The sequence below is a fragment of the Macrobrachium nipponense genome, chromosome 17, assembly GCF_015104395.2.
Source record: "Macrobrachium nipponense isolate FS-2020 chromosome 17, ASM1510439v2, whole genome shotgun sequence".
In the NCBI taxonomy this organism is placed as follows: domain Eukaryota; kingdom Metazoa; phylum Arthropoda; class Malacostraca; order Decapoda; family Palaemonidae; genus Macrobrachium; species Macrobrachium nipponense.
In genome coordinates, this window is record NC_087210.1 from 26,655,055 (window position 1) to 26,671,983 (window position 16,929).

The window sequence follows — 16,929 nt, forward strand, 5'->3', positions numbered from 1 at the left end:
AAGGGTGTGAGTGGAAACCAATACCAGCCCGGTTCCCTTGCCATTTAGCCTCTTCCTCCTTCAAAATCTCTCATCTACAGAGGAGCCGGACTAAGGCCCCGCTACCCGCTACTACTACGGTCAGCGTCTTTGTTTTCATTCCTTTCGATAGCATTGTTGGCGCCAAACGCGTTTTTTACTCTGTGCAGGGACATTTCACGGAGCGACACACGCTGAGCCCAGAAAAGGAAATTGTAGCAATTTCATAAACTCATAATAATAATTGTATGAAGAATTCGAGTGCACAAATTGACAGACGCAAACCTTTCATGGGAACCCAACTAATTGGCATATGCAATTTTTTCAACACGCGACATTTGCAGAATCCTCAAGAAACCCTGCAGAGTGGTTATGTTTAATTTTTGAAGTGCTTTATAAGTTTCATGCTTTAATGTATTTGTATTATTTATTTTTTTACATAAATACCATATGATACTAGCATATTTTAAAATACATTTAAATCAATCAATATCACAAAACAGCTGTGATGTAAACATCGCTCTCTCAGTACGTACTTTAATACATATTTACTTTATAATGTATCAGTTATATAATTGTTCTCTCTCTCTCTCTCTCTCTCTCTCTCTCTCTCTCTCTCTCTCTCTCTCTGAGACAAGAGAGATTTTTCTACGCATAGATAAATGTGACGTTACTTTGTTATTGATTTTTTTAATATTTTCCATGCTTTAGTTACAAGTTTTGCATTTGTACAGTAAATTATATAAAATTTTAAACAAATACATATCATACTAGCCTTTTTTCCGAATCTCTTGTTGGTAACTTAAAAGCAAGGAGGGGGTAATTGTCAATTAATTTGATATACAGTGGACCCACAATATTTGCGGGAAATTCGCGCATTGGCACTATTTTCTATTAGAAATATCCAAAAATTCCTGTTTTTTTTATCAATTTCATTATAAAATGCACTTTTTGTGATAAAACTATTAAAAAACCAGGTATAGACATTTTTAGTGAGTTTTCTTGAGTTTCAACTAACAAATTAGGCAGTTTTAAGCGTTTTTATAGGGATTTCAGCTATTTGCGGGGGGCGTCTGGTACACATCCCCCGCGAATACGGGGGGAACACTGTATGACTACAAAGAGGAGTGTTGCCCACAGATTGTCAAAGGATATGTACTAAAATCTCTTTTTCTCTCTCTCTCATGTTATCTTCTCTGTCTCTGTAATAATTAATAGATGATTTAACTCCCAACATTTAATGTAAGGGGAACTCCATGTGTGTGCGTGCGTGCGTGTGTGTGTGTGTCTGTGTAATTCATGAATAATTTCACTCTCTTAACATACAGGCAACCCCGATCTGTGTTTGTGTGTACTGTAATGAAATATGAATTACAGTTCAGTATTAAGCTAACTTTTAAATTAAATTAAACTGCTTTAAGAGCATGATTTTGTCATATTTAGGGTTTAGACTCTAGAAATATGCATTTACAGTATGTATGTATATTAGCATTTTTTATGGACTGTACCAAACTTTCACAAATCCTCACCTTAAACTAGGGGTTCTTGAAACTAACCTTATGTAAGTTTGGGGTATTACTGTATCACCTCATAATAAATTATACTTAAATGAAACATCAATTCCTGTGGTCAGGAAAACATGTTAAATCTCAAAATAACCATGGAATAGCAATCCATTTGAGATTAAAATGACATCACTTAACATAATGCACGTTTCATTCATTGAGATTCCATCATCATCATCACAAGTATTTTATCGTCAATTTTTCCTTCATGGAGTTAAATGTAAGAAAGAAGCTCTCTCCACTCTTCTCTGCTCTGTGTTCTTGTCTCCCTGAACATCCAGCAGATCTAAGCCTTTATCTATCCTTTTTCTTCATGATTTCTGGCTCTCCATACATGCCTTGTCCCTGCACTTCCATATCTACTACTTTTTAGACCAACTGTTACTCATCCCATCTCATCAAAACCATTAAGCTTCTGATGACGTCAAATACCATCGGTAGTATAGTGTTAAAATTCTAACCCTAAATATTTTGATTTTGGAAAACATTACAATGGCATCTAGCGAGTGTTGAAGGCTGGCTTAACTCTATCTCCAATGCAAGTAAGACTGTTCTAAGAGAATTATTATTTAACTAAAATCAGTAAAAATACATTAATTTATATTTGTGAAATATAAAATTTGTGTATTTTTACTGATTTTTCTTTATTTTTTCATTTATAACTAACATAAATAGCAAAAAATACATCAAGCAAAGGAATTTATCGAGTTTTCATGGTGCAAAAAGAATTGATAAAACTCTAGTATTAGTTTTTAAAAAGGATTCATCCAACGAAATCCTTTAAAAATTTTTGTTTTCAACTAACTTCAACCATCATTCTGACAGAATAACCTAATTAATTTAATTTCTAAACATACCATGATCCCTTCTAACAGTTTGTCTTGTACACTCTCTAATGCTTTCTTCGATCTACTAATTGTCTGGTGTCATCTCTTGCCCTCTGCATCTCCTTTTGCATGGGACTTTTCATCTAAGAAGGAATGATTAATATTACTGACCTCCTCAGCATGAATCCAAAGTGACAATTATCAAGAGCAGCAATTGTTCACATTCCTTTACTCCATAATTTCCATATTGTAATGGACTTCATTTGTCATGTTGTCATGTACAGTCATAATTTGTATGGTGCAATTACAATGTACTGGAAGTGCTCATAGTACAGTGTGCTGCTGCTAGATTGCAGATCAGCAATTGCAAATTCAGTTAATCCTGGATTTTTCTGTGTAACTTATCTCCACATATATTGCAGAAAATTCACTATTTCGCAGATTTTTTCGTAGAGGAATATTCACTAATTACTGTATTTTCATTTTATTTTTCTGACTATTTACTAATTTACATATATTAATTTTAATGTGAACAGAGCAAAAAATCTATAAATATAGATAAAAACCCTCAAAATCACAAACAGATTAATGATGTAAACATACTGTCCCGCCTCAATCCTACCCTCTCAGTATACATATCCTCTAACCCTTAATGGATGGAGTTGCAATAAGTGGTTTTGGGTGGTGGAAGGATTCACTCATGGTGAACAGCAATATTACGTACCATCTATTTGGAGGAATCTGGCAGGAAAGAGGTTCCATTACTTCTGATGCCCATATATTCATTAATGGCAACTTTTCAACTTTCTTAGCTCGCCAATTCTAGGTGGCTCATGAGTTGGTTGTGTACTTGACTTCAAGGGAGCATGTTTTATGAGAATAGTCAGTTATAATTGAATTTTTGCAAAGAAAAGTGAAAAGAAATATTAGAAAAAACGTGTAATACAAAAAAAAAAATGACTGCATCTTTGATCTCAGTGCATTTACGTAAATATTTTACAATAAATATACTCAGAATTTGTTACAGATTTTAGTTCTTATCTGTTTTGGTATTGTGTGAGCTGTAATTATAATTCTACAAAATGAAATAAAATTAATTAATAAAAAACATGTAAAACTTAAAAAATTAACAACTGACTTGTAAACATGGCCCCACAAGGGTTTGCAAATATAGTCTTTTTCAACTCCTCTTGAAAGGTAGGGAGAATTCTTTAGAATTTGTTCCTCAACACATTTTATCGTGATATGTTTTTCCTTCAATTGGCCAATCTCAAAGTTTCCCCAGCCTGCTGTGCTGCATATTTTTTCTTAGCTCTGCTCTTAAGGGTTAATGAAAAAACATCAAAATATCAAAAAAATGTTATTTCACTTACAGAATCCATATACCATATATGCTGGGTATCATGCGACTTTTGAAGACCTCATTTTAAGCTAATTTTAAGGGTGTTGCATTTACATGAGATATAAAATTAGTCTATACAGTATTCACATATGTATTAGTATCATATATAAAATATGCACATAACAAACATTCATCTTTTCCATGAATATTTTGCTTTACTTCACTGGATCCAATAATATTGTATGTATTCTCATATTAATATTTTATTATATGTACAATACAATTAGCGGTCAATGTTTTGGTTTGGAAATCAGCTTAGGGTGATTACAAGGTAAGTTTATTTTGCTGTAATCAATTCAGAGTGATTTTCTTGCTCCTAGTTAGCATAAATGAATCTCTAGATACTCTATTTATAAGGGACAAGTTTATGTTTCATTATAGTACAAAGTATTTTCAAGTCGAAATGTGACTTAAATGTCGTTGTGAATTAAATTTTGTAATCTTTTTTGTTAATACATGGTATTGAGGGCATGCTTTTTGTGTAAAAAATCAACAATCCATTTGCTTCTTTCTCTTGATTTTATCATAATATGTATGATCTTTGTGCATATTTAAGGGATTTTGACGTAAGGAAAAATCTATTTCTGGGCGATTGGCTCGTGTCGCCAGCGAAATATCCTTTAATCTATTATTTCTAGGGTAAATGTACTAACACATACCAGAGAATAAATAAATAAAGAAAAAAGGGTCAGTATAACTGACTCGCTCACCCTCCAAGAGGGTGTCGGTATGAACACTATGGCGAGTGAGACCACTACCACGAGCCAAATGCCAATAGAATTCTCCCACTACAAAATCCCTCCAAGAGGAGAGCCGACCCACAGATGGGTCAGCAAACTACTACTACTACTCCATCCCATGCTGCCGACTGCTGCGCCTCTGGTGGCCATCCTGAAGTTAGCAGACAATCTTGGGCGATGGGATGGGTAGGGGGGCGGGATTTCGCTGGCGACACGAGCCAATCGCCCAGAAATAGATTTTTCCTTACGTCAAAATCCCTTTTCTGGGCTCAGCTCGTGTCGCTGCGCGAAATCGTACCAGAGAAATAGCACAAGATTGTAAACAAAATCAACAAAATAAAAGGAGGTCCTTCAAATAAAAAGGTAAAATAAAATTAAAAGAATATAATTGCTAATAAGGATACATACACACAATGATACAAAATAGAAAAATATTGCTTAATTACACTTAATTCTAATATTTCTTAACTTAAGGTAATTTACATATATACAGGGGTAATAAGGCATATATGTACAAAAATGGTATCTGGTGTAAAGACTATGTATCAGAAATCCAGAGCAATCAACAAATAATAAGTTGAACAAAAACAAATCTCAACAATAATAAAATATAAAGGAATGTATATAACTTAATATACAAAACCCGTAACCATTACAAATAAGATGTATCCCCTAGCATAAAAATAAGGGATGACATCCAAGAGATCAATATCCATATCAATTGGAGATGCCCCTAGCAAAAAAATAAGGGACACCCACTACATCATCATCAAAGCAGCTAAGACACAAGGTGACCGTAGATGAACAAGGCAGGAATAGACGAACTGTTGGGTGGAGGCAGGTAAAAGAGGAGGAATGGTTCTTCTACTAAAGATTAGGTGGAGTCAGGGGAAACTATGTTACCCGGTGCTTAACTGCTGAAAATTTTCAGAGCTTCCAAGGACTTTAAGTAATGACGTTTGAACCACTGTCGGCGATGCCATCCAGTCCAGTACTTTTTCAACTCATCGAAGTTCATATGTTGGAAATAGTTAATTGAGGTGGCTACTGCCCTGACATCATGAGCTTTTGGGAAAGAGTCAGGATTGGCTTGTTTAATGAAGTACAGGATTTGTTGCCTGATGCCTTAATAGATAAAGTACCACCTTTTTCTCTCTTAAAGAGAGGACCCGATGAGGATGAGGAGGTCCTAGACAGAAAGGCTCGTAAGGTTGAAACTGGGCAAAGAGATACATCTTGTGGAAGGGGTAGAACCTTCCATGGTTCCCACCTCATCAAAGGATCTTCATTCTTAGCTATAAAGCTACGTTCCGGAGAAAGTAGCACTTCCCCTGTGGGAAGGAACTGAATATGATCCGGATCTCTGGATAAAGCCGACAGTTCTGAAATTCTAGCTCCTGAGGCCAAGCTTAATAAAAATAGAGTTTTTCTTAAGAGCATTATAAACGAGCATGTGTCATTATTGGTTTCTGAAGCCAGCTTTAGAACATCGTTTAAGAACCATGATACTGACGTAGGCCTTACAGAAGGTCTAAGTCTAGCACACGCCTTGGGAATAGACGAGAAGTAGGAATCGTCAAGTCTATGTTGAAACCAAATTGAAAAATCTTTTTCAAGGCTGACTTGTTTGTCGTAATCGTGCTAGCTGCTAGCCTTTTTCAAATAAGGATCTGAAAAAGGATATAGCTGAATTGATTGTCATGATCCTAATATCTGATTCTCTCAGAAGGTTGCTAACTTTTTGACAGCAGCATCATACTGTCTCAAAGTTGAATCTCTTTTATCGGATTCCAAGAAGAGAATATTTTGAGGGTCAATATTCGCATCCCACTTTTCGCTGCAAACTTCATGAAATCCATAAAGTTAGGGTTTTGAGAATCCCTGAGGAAGCGAACACAGTCTTCGTTTGTACTGACTGGGAGAGCCTGGGATTGGGGATCCGAAGAGGGCGAAGACCCAGTTCCAGAATTAGAGGGTACCAATTGCTCTTCGGCCAGTCTGGGGCTACTAGAGCCACTTGACCCTTGAATGTCCTGAGTTTGTTTAACACCTTCATGAGAAGATTCACTGGAGGAAAGACATAAATCTTCTCCAGTTGTTCCAGTCTAGAGCCAGGGCGTCCGTGGCATAGGCCAGAGGGTCCGAGGTGGGGGCCACATAACATGGGAGTTTGTGGTTTCGCTTGAGATGCGAAGAGATCCACCTGTAGACCTGGAACTCCTCTGAAGAACCATTGGAACGAACTGTTGTCCAGTGACCATTCCGCGACTCTAGAGGTACTGATCGGGATAGAGCATCTGCTATGACGTTTCTCACTCCAGCTATATGAGTGGAGGAGAGATGCCAACTGAACTTGTCCGCCAGGGAGAAGATGGCTACCATGACATGATTTAGATGACGTGATTTGGAGCCTCCTCTGTTTATACAATGTAACTACCACTGCGCTGTCCAGGACTAGCTTTATGTGGGCATAAGTACTTTGGCGGACGTAACCTTTTTAGAGTCAAGAACACTGCCATTGCTTCCAGTTACGTTTATATGGAACTGACGGAACTGAGGTGACCACGTTCCTTGAACTGGGAATATCCTCCCCAAACCGCTTAATGAAGCGTCCGTGTGGATGGTGATCCCTGGTGGAGGAAACTGAAGGGGCACTGACAACCGACAAGTTCTTGACTTTCGCCCACGGCCGGAGTCGATTCTTTAGAATCAGAGGGACTGAGGATAATTTGTCCCTGTACCTGACATTTGCTCGTGAGCGCCAGATTCTGGTTAGGTCTTTCAGTTTGGCTTTCATTAGGATGTTCGTCACTGATGCAAACCTGGAGTGAACCCAGGATCCTTTCCTGAGTTCTTCTTGACGCCAGTTTGTGACTCAGAAATTGCTTGACTGACTTCGCTATTTCCTTCCTCTTGGTTGATGGAATCGACAGAGTATGGGAGGATAGATTCCATTGAATGCCTAGCCACTGAAAGTTTGACTCTGGAGTGAGTCTTGACTTGGTCCTGTTTATCTTGAAGCCTAGATATTCCAGGAACTGAATCACTTTCAGTGTTGCTCTGTTGCATTCCTCGACTGTTGAAGCCCAGATCAACCAATCGTCGAGATACGCTACTACCATAACCCCTTGCGATCTTAGTTGTTGAACTACTACTTCCGCCGCCAGCTTCGTAAACACCCTGGGTGCTACGTTAAGCCCAAAAGGAACTACCTTGAAGGAGAATGTCTGGTCTCCTATCTTGAAGCCCAGATACGGACGGAAGTGTCTTGCAATAGGGATATGATAGTAAGCGTCGGTAAGATCGATAGAGGTGGTGACGGCCCCACGGGGAAAGTAAGGTCCGCACTGCGAGATCGTGAGCATCTTGAACTTGTCGCAGCGAATGGCTAAGTTTAAGCGGGACAAGTCTAAGATTACCCTTCTTTTTTGTGAGCCTTTCTTTGGCACGCTGAACAAGCGTCCTTGAAATTTTAACCTTTTGACTCTCGCTATAGTCCTTTCTGAAGGAGATCCTCCGCATACTCCGTCAATTCCTTGGAAGGAAGTTGGCGGAAAGGTTCTGGATGGGGGTGGGTTTGCTAACCAGCTCCAACCCAGGCCTTTTGACACAATGCTCTGAGCCCACTTGCTGAAGTTCCACCGGTGCGAAAGTGAAACAGCCTCCCTCCTACTGAAGTTCCTCATTGGTTCTGGTAGCCTCCTCGGCCTCCCTGAAATGTTTTCCCTATTAAAGGGACCTCCCGATCTCTCCCACGAAAGGATCGCTTACCTCTGCCTCCCCTACCCGAGCGGTCATACTTCTGTGAAGCTTGACCCTCGAAGACCTGGTTGTAGGCTGGAGAGAGGGCGTAAGAGGTGGAGGGCTGAGGCTGAGGGGAGATAACATAAATCGGCTGCGACTGAGCCTTTGAGGTGGAAGGTTGGGCTGTTTGCACCAAGGGAACAGCCGGAACTTGCTGAGAAAAGCGTGGCTGCTTCTTCTGGTAGGGCTGGAAACGTCTAGGTTTCCTTTGAGCCTTACCCTTACCGGCTTGATCCTGTCGTCTCTTGGCCGTAAGACCCCACGGTCTTTAAGGCTCTGGTTCAATCTCGTAGCCTCTGACTGAACCTCCTTCATCGCTTCTGGGAAGAGGTCTGCTCCCCAGATGCTTGACGTAAGCAACTTATTCGGCTCGTGCGAATTGTCGCTTCTTGTAGGACATGTTTCCTACAATTCGTCCTGGCAGTGGCGAACTATCAAACATATCCGACTGCACCGTATGAGTCAAAGATTTGGTAAGAAGCTTGAAGAGTGGCTCCGACCCATAGGCAATGGTAGCCACCTCGGTCATAGCCATGGAATTAATAGACCTGGCTAACCGTGATTGGCCATCGAATTCTGCCTGAATAAGGCTATCTGGAAGCCTAGGTAGCTTCTCACCAAACTGCTCCATAGCACAGTCGGTTTGAGTTTGCCAGCTGAGAAGGTGTTAGGTAAATCTTCCCACAATTCACCGGCTGAAGGAAGTAAAGGAGATGTAGGATCTGCTTCCTTCAGTTGAGGCATGGAATCCCCCTTCTGGGCTGCTGGAATAGTAGTTGTCGCGATCTTTGTCAAGAAAGGGAGCGGGGTACTCTCTTCCATCGTAAAGATCGTAAACGGACTCTTAAAAGGGTTGGATTTTCGTGTTGGAACAATCCATGTCCTCTAGACACCTGAGCCATTCTCTCTGAGCCTGGTCACGTGAATAGAGGACTGTCTCCTTTGGTACTTTATCATCCCGAGTCATGGCTGAGGCGGTGAGCCTGGCGTAGCCGATGAACGGAGGATGAAGGTCTTCCGGGTAGAAACTCGAAGTCCTCAATCCTCCGAGTTCCACATTCCGGGATAGAGATAAGCCCGTCCTGGAAGGGGGCGTATGACGCTACTCTCCAAGGGTTGTTCATTGAGAACGGAGGTAGAGAGTCATACGGCAGGGGGTAGCTGGGCTCCACCTGTGTTGAAAAGGTGGAGGAGAGGCTAGAGGAGCTTGGCTCAGTCCGGCTATAATGTTGTCCTGAGAGGTAATCCTATCAGACAACCGAGAGATCATTTGTTCCATGCTATTTTTCAGAGACCCAACCAAGATCGCCCACTTGTTGTAACAGACCAGCGTTGGAGTCCAAAGCCGGAGCTGCTGCGGAGGTGGAAGGGTGGCTCTGAATCGGAACCAAGGGTAGCGGAACTGACGACTCCGCTGGAGTGTGAGATCTCTCCCTGGAGGATCTACTCCTCGAGGACTTAGAGCCGGACCCAGAAGCTTTAGATCTCTCTGCTCCAGGGTTCTAGCCGGAGACTGAGAAGAAGATGACGCCGAAGCCGTCTCTTAGACGACGACGACGTCTTCGTCAAGGTTTTCACTGCTTGACCCTTGACCTTGGGTCTAACTGAAGCGTCAGGAGAAGTATATAGTTCATTACCTGTAAAGCCTTGGAAGGATGGAGAGGTTGCAGGGGTAGAAGAACCAGTTGCACCCAAGGGCATCCCTTGGGTGTCCAACGTACCTACCTCGACCAACAGGTCGTCTACACCTACCACAGGTTCCACATTGATATCAAGCGTCGCGACTTCCGAGGAGATGTCCTGGCCTGGTCCGTCAACGAGGCAGCCAGCTGTTGCTGGATGAAAGCGATAGTCGGGCCGCCTCTGCTGGGTCGACGTAGCCTGTAGCCTTGCCTCCGGGGAAGATTAGTTACCGCCAACCTCTTCTCAAGGATGTAGGGCATACCCTTGGCGGCGTTTCTTCTTCCCAAAACCGCCGACCCAGGCCCGCAGGGTTGCCAGTGCGGTATCCCTCACAGCCGGAGCCTGGAAGAGAGGGTATTGATTAGATTTTAAGAATAACTTAAAACTAAAACCAATTTAAAGCTTAACTTAAAAATTTATAGGGGCTATAAGACCCCCTGAATTTTATCTTAAGTTAGGGTGATTAATGCAAAAACTTAAGCACTATAATAAATGAGGACCAGTTACCGGAGTTGGAATACTTACCCCGTCTAAGAGCTGGCTCACCAGATCGTAACAGATGGTACACGTCTCGTGGTACCAGACCTGGATGTCCCCGTGCGGAGTCGCGCATGGAGCATGGGACCGGCAAACTTCGTGTCTACATGGGTCCTGAAGTGTGGCGGCGCATCCCGGATGCTCACAGTTGGTGGTCTGTAAGTGAAAAGACACATGAGTATCTTAAAGACTATCACTTACAGGCTAAAGGACAGAAGAACCTCCGTTGCATGCCGGAGCTCGGAAAAAATTGGGCATAACCCCTCCCTTATCGCCTGAATAGGCTATACCCCCCGGAGAGGATCCGGTGAGACAGGTAAGGGAGGGGGGGGGGGGGGGGGGGGGGGTGGTTTAAGGTACTTAAGATAAACGTTTACTAGTTTAACATAAAAGATCTTAAACCTAAAAACTCGAACGTACCGGACTAAGTCCCGTGCGTGGCGGAGTGTTTGTAACTCAGCGAGACGGAGTGGTTAGAAGGGACCAACTGTATGCTCGGTCCACCCTGCTGGGTGGACTAGTACCTTTCCGCTGGATGCCAGGTCTCCGGTGGTAAAGGAGCCCTAGTAAGGTGGGAAAGAGCGAGAGGACATACAGACTCGGGCTAGTAACGGAGCGACGGGGTGGGGTAGCAACGGAGGGGGGAAAGGCCAGTCCCCCCCCCACCACCCTTACCATCCGGCCGGACCGAGAAGCCGGAGAGGTCGGAGTCCAGTCTGGGTCTGTCCCGTCCCCCTCTACTCCCTCCGCCTGGGGGGAGAAAGGGAGCAGGCTCGGGTATGCGGATTCGGAGCGAGCATGGGCAGACCGACCACCCCCCCGACTCTATAGAAGAGCGGGAAGGGGGGGAAGGTGACTGGACAGGCGTCTGGCTGCCTCGTGATCACGTAGTGACCACGGGGCGGTAAGAACAAAACAATAGACAACTAAGCCTAGAAACATAACCAACTGATCAGAGAGATGCTATCGGGAAGCAACCGAACTGAAGAGCGGTAGCATTATAGGCCCTATGGGCCATAACCTAGGCTAAGCAAGCCAGACGCCTAACTAACCTAAACAAATATCATATAAATAAATCAAATGAATAATAATGAAAGAAAGAAAACACATAGTAGGAGAAAAAATCCAGGAGTGTACGACTAACCCGAAGGCAAGTCTACCACTCAAAGCCTAGCCGAGGCCGATACTAAGAGCCGTGGCTAGGGTCTGGATGGAAGGAGCCTACATAAGGTAAAAGACATGCATGCATGACAAAACCGTGTAGACGTATACCCTAAAACAAAGCGGATAAAAGAAATAGAGCGTACTTAAGTAAGGGGATGTTCTGGGTATGGGCGACCCAAGAACTAACCATCCATGAGGCAGAACCCATGCTGCCATGCTTCCGACCTAGAGTTCGTATTTATACCTAAAAAACGGCAAATACGGGCTCAGGCCGGAAAAAAACCAATAGCAATAAACACTGAGTACTTAACTTAGCTGCTGCGATGGCTGCACGCTCCATGGTAAATAAATCCAAAGAAAAGGGCACAAAAAACACCGAGTAAAAAAGGGCACGTGTGAATCTTGTGCGCTAACAGAAAAGGATGGCCACCAGAGGCGCAGCATGGGATGGAGTAGTAGTAGTAGTTGCTGCCCACTCTGTGGGTCGGCTCTCCTCTTGGAGGGATTTTGTAGTGAGGGGAATTCTATTGGCATTTGGCTCGTGGTAGTGGTCTCACTCGCCATAGTGTTCATACCGACACCCTCTTGAGGGTGAGCGAGTCAGTTATACTGACCCTTTTTTCTTTATTTATTTATTCTCTGGTATGTGTTAGTACATTTACCCTAGAAATAATAGATTAAAGGATATTTAGCGCAGCGACACGAGCTGAGCCCAGAAATCTTTTATTGATGTGAAAACAGTAAAATGTGTTCTTTCAAGCTCAGTAGTTTTGATTAAAATACTTTTCTCTCCTTTATTTTAGGCTGACCATATCGAAGGTTGAGTTTTATCCAAGTTGCTGACGCACAATAATTTATAATCATTAGTAGCTGGGCTATGCAGAGTAACTTAACCTCTGTTACTTACATATTACCGGGTAATTAGAAAGAGCCCAACTGTTGAAAGAGTGGATAATATACTACTAACAAGAATATCAGGTGTCCCTGAAAACAAAAGCATGGGCAAATGGAAATACTACATATACATAGTTGTGGAAGGGGCTAAACATACCAAAAAAGTTACAAACAGCACATTACAAGATGATGTTTGTCATTCCAACCAAATATAAATAAATGACACAAGAGTTTTCCACAAATGTGGGAATCTCTCACTTCATATAGTAGCAAGTTCACTATCCTGTACGTAATTAGTACATGTAAATGCAGTTATCAGCTCCCAATAAGCTGAGTAAAGCTGGGTTAGGTAATGGTTTGCTTACAGTATGGAAAATGGTATAAAAATTATAATGAGTATAATCTTGTAATTCTTAAATGATGAATTTTTATGCAAAAATGTACTTACTCTTAATAGCTGACCACATCCTAATAGATCTTGGTGGTGTGGATGAAGTGAATAACCTCCTCTCACTCTTCCCACGATCACATGTTCAACCCTGTAGTTGGGTGATGAAGATGAAATTGGATCTATGGATGCAGACACTGGGAGAGTTGCAGCCGAGTGGAAAGTGGCAACAGAATCAGATGGTGTCACTGTTCCACCATAAGAACTTTCAGCACTTCCCTCACCACTTACACCACCTGCCACATCAACCTATAATTAAAACTGTGAATTAATTTAATTATATACTTAGATTAAGAAAAGCTAACAGTAATAAAATCTAAAAGATTATGACTCTTAGGCCATTATAACTTAAAAACACAGTTTAATACTTCAAGAATAAACAAAAAATGCAACCAAGTGTGTGGATGCAACGCACCCCCAAGCTTCTTCAGGATCATTCTGCTACTATATATACAAATACAGTATGTACTGGAAAAATTATGAGTCTGAAGAGTTCATTTCAAGAAATAATATCAGAAAGGGGCAGTACCTCAAAACTCTTGAGACTGACTGAAAGTTAACAGTTACAGAAAAGCAACAAACATCAGATTGCCTCATTCCTTAAATCACCAGCAAGGCTTTACACAAAAGAAGCTGTATGCAAGTTAAAGGAATAATTGAACAATGATTCTTCAAGGATATGAATTTGCACAGGCTTTCAGAAAATGTAGTATCTGACAATGAAAGTGTTAGACTTCAAATATGAAACTAGATGGCACTTACAGAAAAATAGACAAAAACAAAAGTTACCTACCAGGAGAGGAAGAGAAAGGTCAATTCAGAACAAATAAACTGGATTTTTAAAGTATTTAGTAAGCATTAGTACTATAATCACATCAATATCAATGATAACTGATGTTCAACAAAGACTTTCAATATACTGCGGATAAAATTTTGTATAATTACAAAACCAACTGCAATCAAGAAAAAATCTCCCTTAGGAAGTCAGTCGGGAAGGGGAGGGGGGGTAGAATATAAAGGCTAAATATACATATTTACCTTAAGATGATGCATAGAAGGAAGTTTTAAGAACATAATGGATCTTGACACTACAAAGTCCATTCTATGGACCAAACAATCCAAGTGCAAACAAAAGGCTTTGAGCGTAGTAAGGCTAGATCAGATTGCTGTTTCTATTGACGGGAGGTAAGCATCAATTTTAAAGCTGCAATCCTCAATATATTCTGAATTGTTTATAAGTTGAAATATGATTTAAATTATATCTTGTTGTGAACTAGATTGATATTTTTTTTAGTTAATAAATGGTGCTGGAGCATGCTTTTGTGTAAAAAAAATTAACAGATTCCATTCACTTTTTTCATCATATTCATCATGATATAAGCTTTACGTATTTGTCTTTTACACTATTTACAGTCGAGTTTCATCCATGTTGCTGATGCAAGATAATTTATAGTCATTAGCAGTGTGAACATTGTTTTCTCAGCTTCAGCTACAACTGCAGCTTAAATTTAGCAATACGTACGTTTCCTTGCCAATATTTTCTCAAAAGTGAATAAGAGTATACGTAATGTAAAAATATATCTGTCCTATTCTACTTAATTAACGTCATTTGTAACACAACTACAGTAATTTGTTACTATCGTACGATGGCTGAAATGCAAGTTAAACATAGTTATTATCCGATTAGGTTTCAGTTGTTCACAGAAAAACAACCGTTTTCATTCAGACCGTTATGGCTGTAGCATTTAACAACAACTATAACATTACTAATGATACTTTTATCATTCTCTTTTACTTTTTTATCTTATTTAACTAGAAGATATGATAGATAAAGAGATGGAGGGAAAGAGGTTAGGAAGTGCCACTAAGATGAGGAAGACAATATCAATGGAAATGAAAATTTACAATGTTAAGCATTCTGAAAAAGGTGCCTTTTTTTTCTCTCTCTCTCTCTCTCGGCAAAGTGTTACCTGTAAGTTCTGACATTAAAAATTTGTAGACCATAGTAAGGGATTAGGCAAATGAAATTCCACATTTTTTATTACGTTACTATTACATAACGTATTAGGGTAAAATATTGCCATGACTCTGTCTAAGGCATCAGTGACCAGTCTACGGCACCGTAAGGTGGATTGTGGAGCCCATTGAATTTTGAACTTCGGTTCCACAATATATTACTAATTTAGATAACCCTTTCAGCCTAAAAGGGAGAGTAGAAACCAATTCTGCCCAAAACAAGGTCTATGGTTAGAATTTCAACTGGAACCAACAAAATGGCCAGTTCAGACTACAAACATCAGATCAAAATATAACAAGGACTCCAATATCCTCCCCCTGATGATATTGATAATCCTTGGCAAGATGCCTTCAATGTGCATTTCTCTTCTGATGGGAAGTATCTAACTTAATGAGAGAAACCATGATCAAAGTTGTACATGTGGAGTGTATAGACAGGGTAGCATTCCTTAATAGAGAAAAACAAAACATTAAAGTACCCAGTTCAAGCACTTAAGGTTTACCTAGAGGTCACGGTTAAACATCCCATAAGGTCCAATTTTCCTGCACCCTGGCATGTAAAAACCACTCTTTTCTACAAGGCTAAGAATAATTTTAGTTCCCATCATTAAAAAGAACCCTTGCTTTATGGATTCGGGATTGACTCCAGCACCCAGAAGTTGTCACTTCCCTTCTGCAGTGCTTTGCTTTATAAAGAACCCCCACCTGAAAAGACTTACAATTACTTGGTCCCTGAACAAGGTACTGAGACTTCTATCTACCCCTCAATTCCGTGTACAAAACACAACCACAACTCACATGCTACAAAAGGCAATCTTCCTGATTGCATTAGCATCAGGAGCCCATCTTAGTGAACTTGGTTTCTTAGATGAGGACAATACCTCACGTAAACTGCTGATAATCAATTATTATTGTCCCCTGGCCAATCATTCCTGGCCCAAAAATGAGGATCCTTTGAGAAGGAAATCTCCTATTCTATATGAAAACTCAATTTAACAGACAAAACATTAAAGTACCCAGTTCAAAGCACTTAAGGTTTACCTGGAGGTCACGGCAACCATCCAAGAGGGTCCAAATTTACCTGCACCCTACATTAATAAATCACTCTCTCTACAAGGGCAAAGACTAATTTAAGTGTATCTTATTAAAAATCAAACCCACACTCCTTTCCTAGGTTGATAATATTAGGGAAGTATGTATGTTGTTGGCCTTCTTCAGAAATGTCTCTTTTGAAGAAGTCTCCAAATGTACATGGTGGTCATCAGAGACAGTAAAGGCAGGTCCCCGGTTATCAGCGGGGTGGGTTTCCGTTCCGATGGGACTGATGATAGGCGATACCAGCATTAACTGAAATTTGGCAATTTATGACACTTACGGTGCCGATAACCAGATTTTGCCGCCAATAACCAGTTAATGGCGCCTCTGTTAGGTATGGACGGTGGGGTATCCCTTAGTTGCAGAGAGCAGCAGTCACGGGATTAGTTAGCCACAGGTTTTTCCTTGGATCACTTCTTGGTCTACCTCACTGGTTATGAATGGCAACATCGCGGCTTGTCCGTGTTGCTTATACAGTGGTCCCCTATATTCGCGGGGGATGCGTACCAGACCCCCCGTGAATAGTTAGAACCCGCGAATGTTTTGGAACCCCTATAAAAACGCTAAAAAACAGCCTATTTTCTTAGTTAAAACTCAAGAAAAACCCAATAAATTCTTTTATACTTGGTTTTTTTAAATTTTATCACAATCTTAAAAATTTTCCAGTTTGACATATTGGTATACATACGTATTATGGTTTCTGCTACTGTATATATCAGCATGCCCAGGTACTTTA

At 40.9% G+C, this 16,929-nt stretch overlaps 1 protein-coding gene across 2 annotated transcripts in view; it reads left to right on the forward strand.

Moving 5' to 3' along the window:
- Positions 1–16,929, forward strand: part of LOC135196143 (equilibrative nucleoside transporter 4-like) — a gene marked incomplete in the record, with an annotated part of 265,861 nt that overhangs the window by 232,828 nt on the left and 16,104 nt on the right.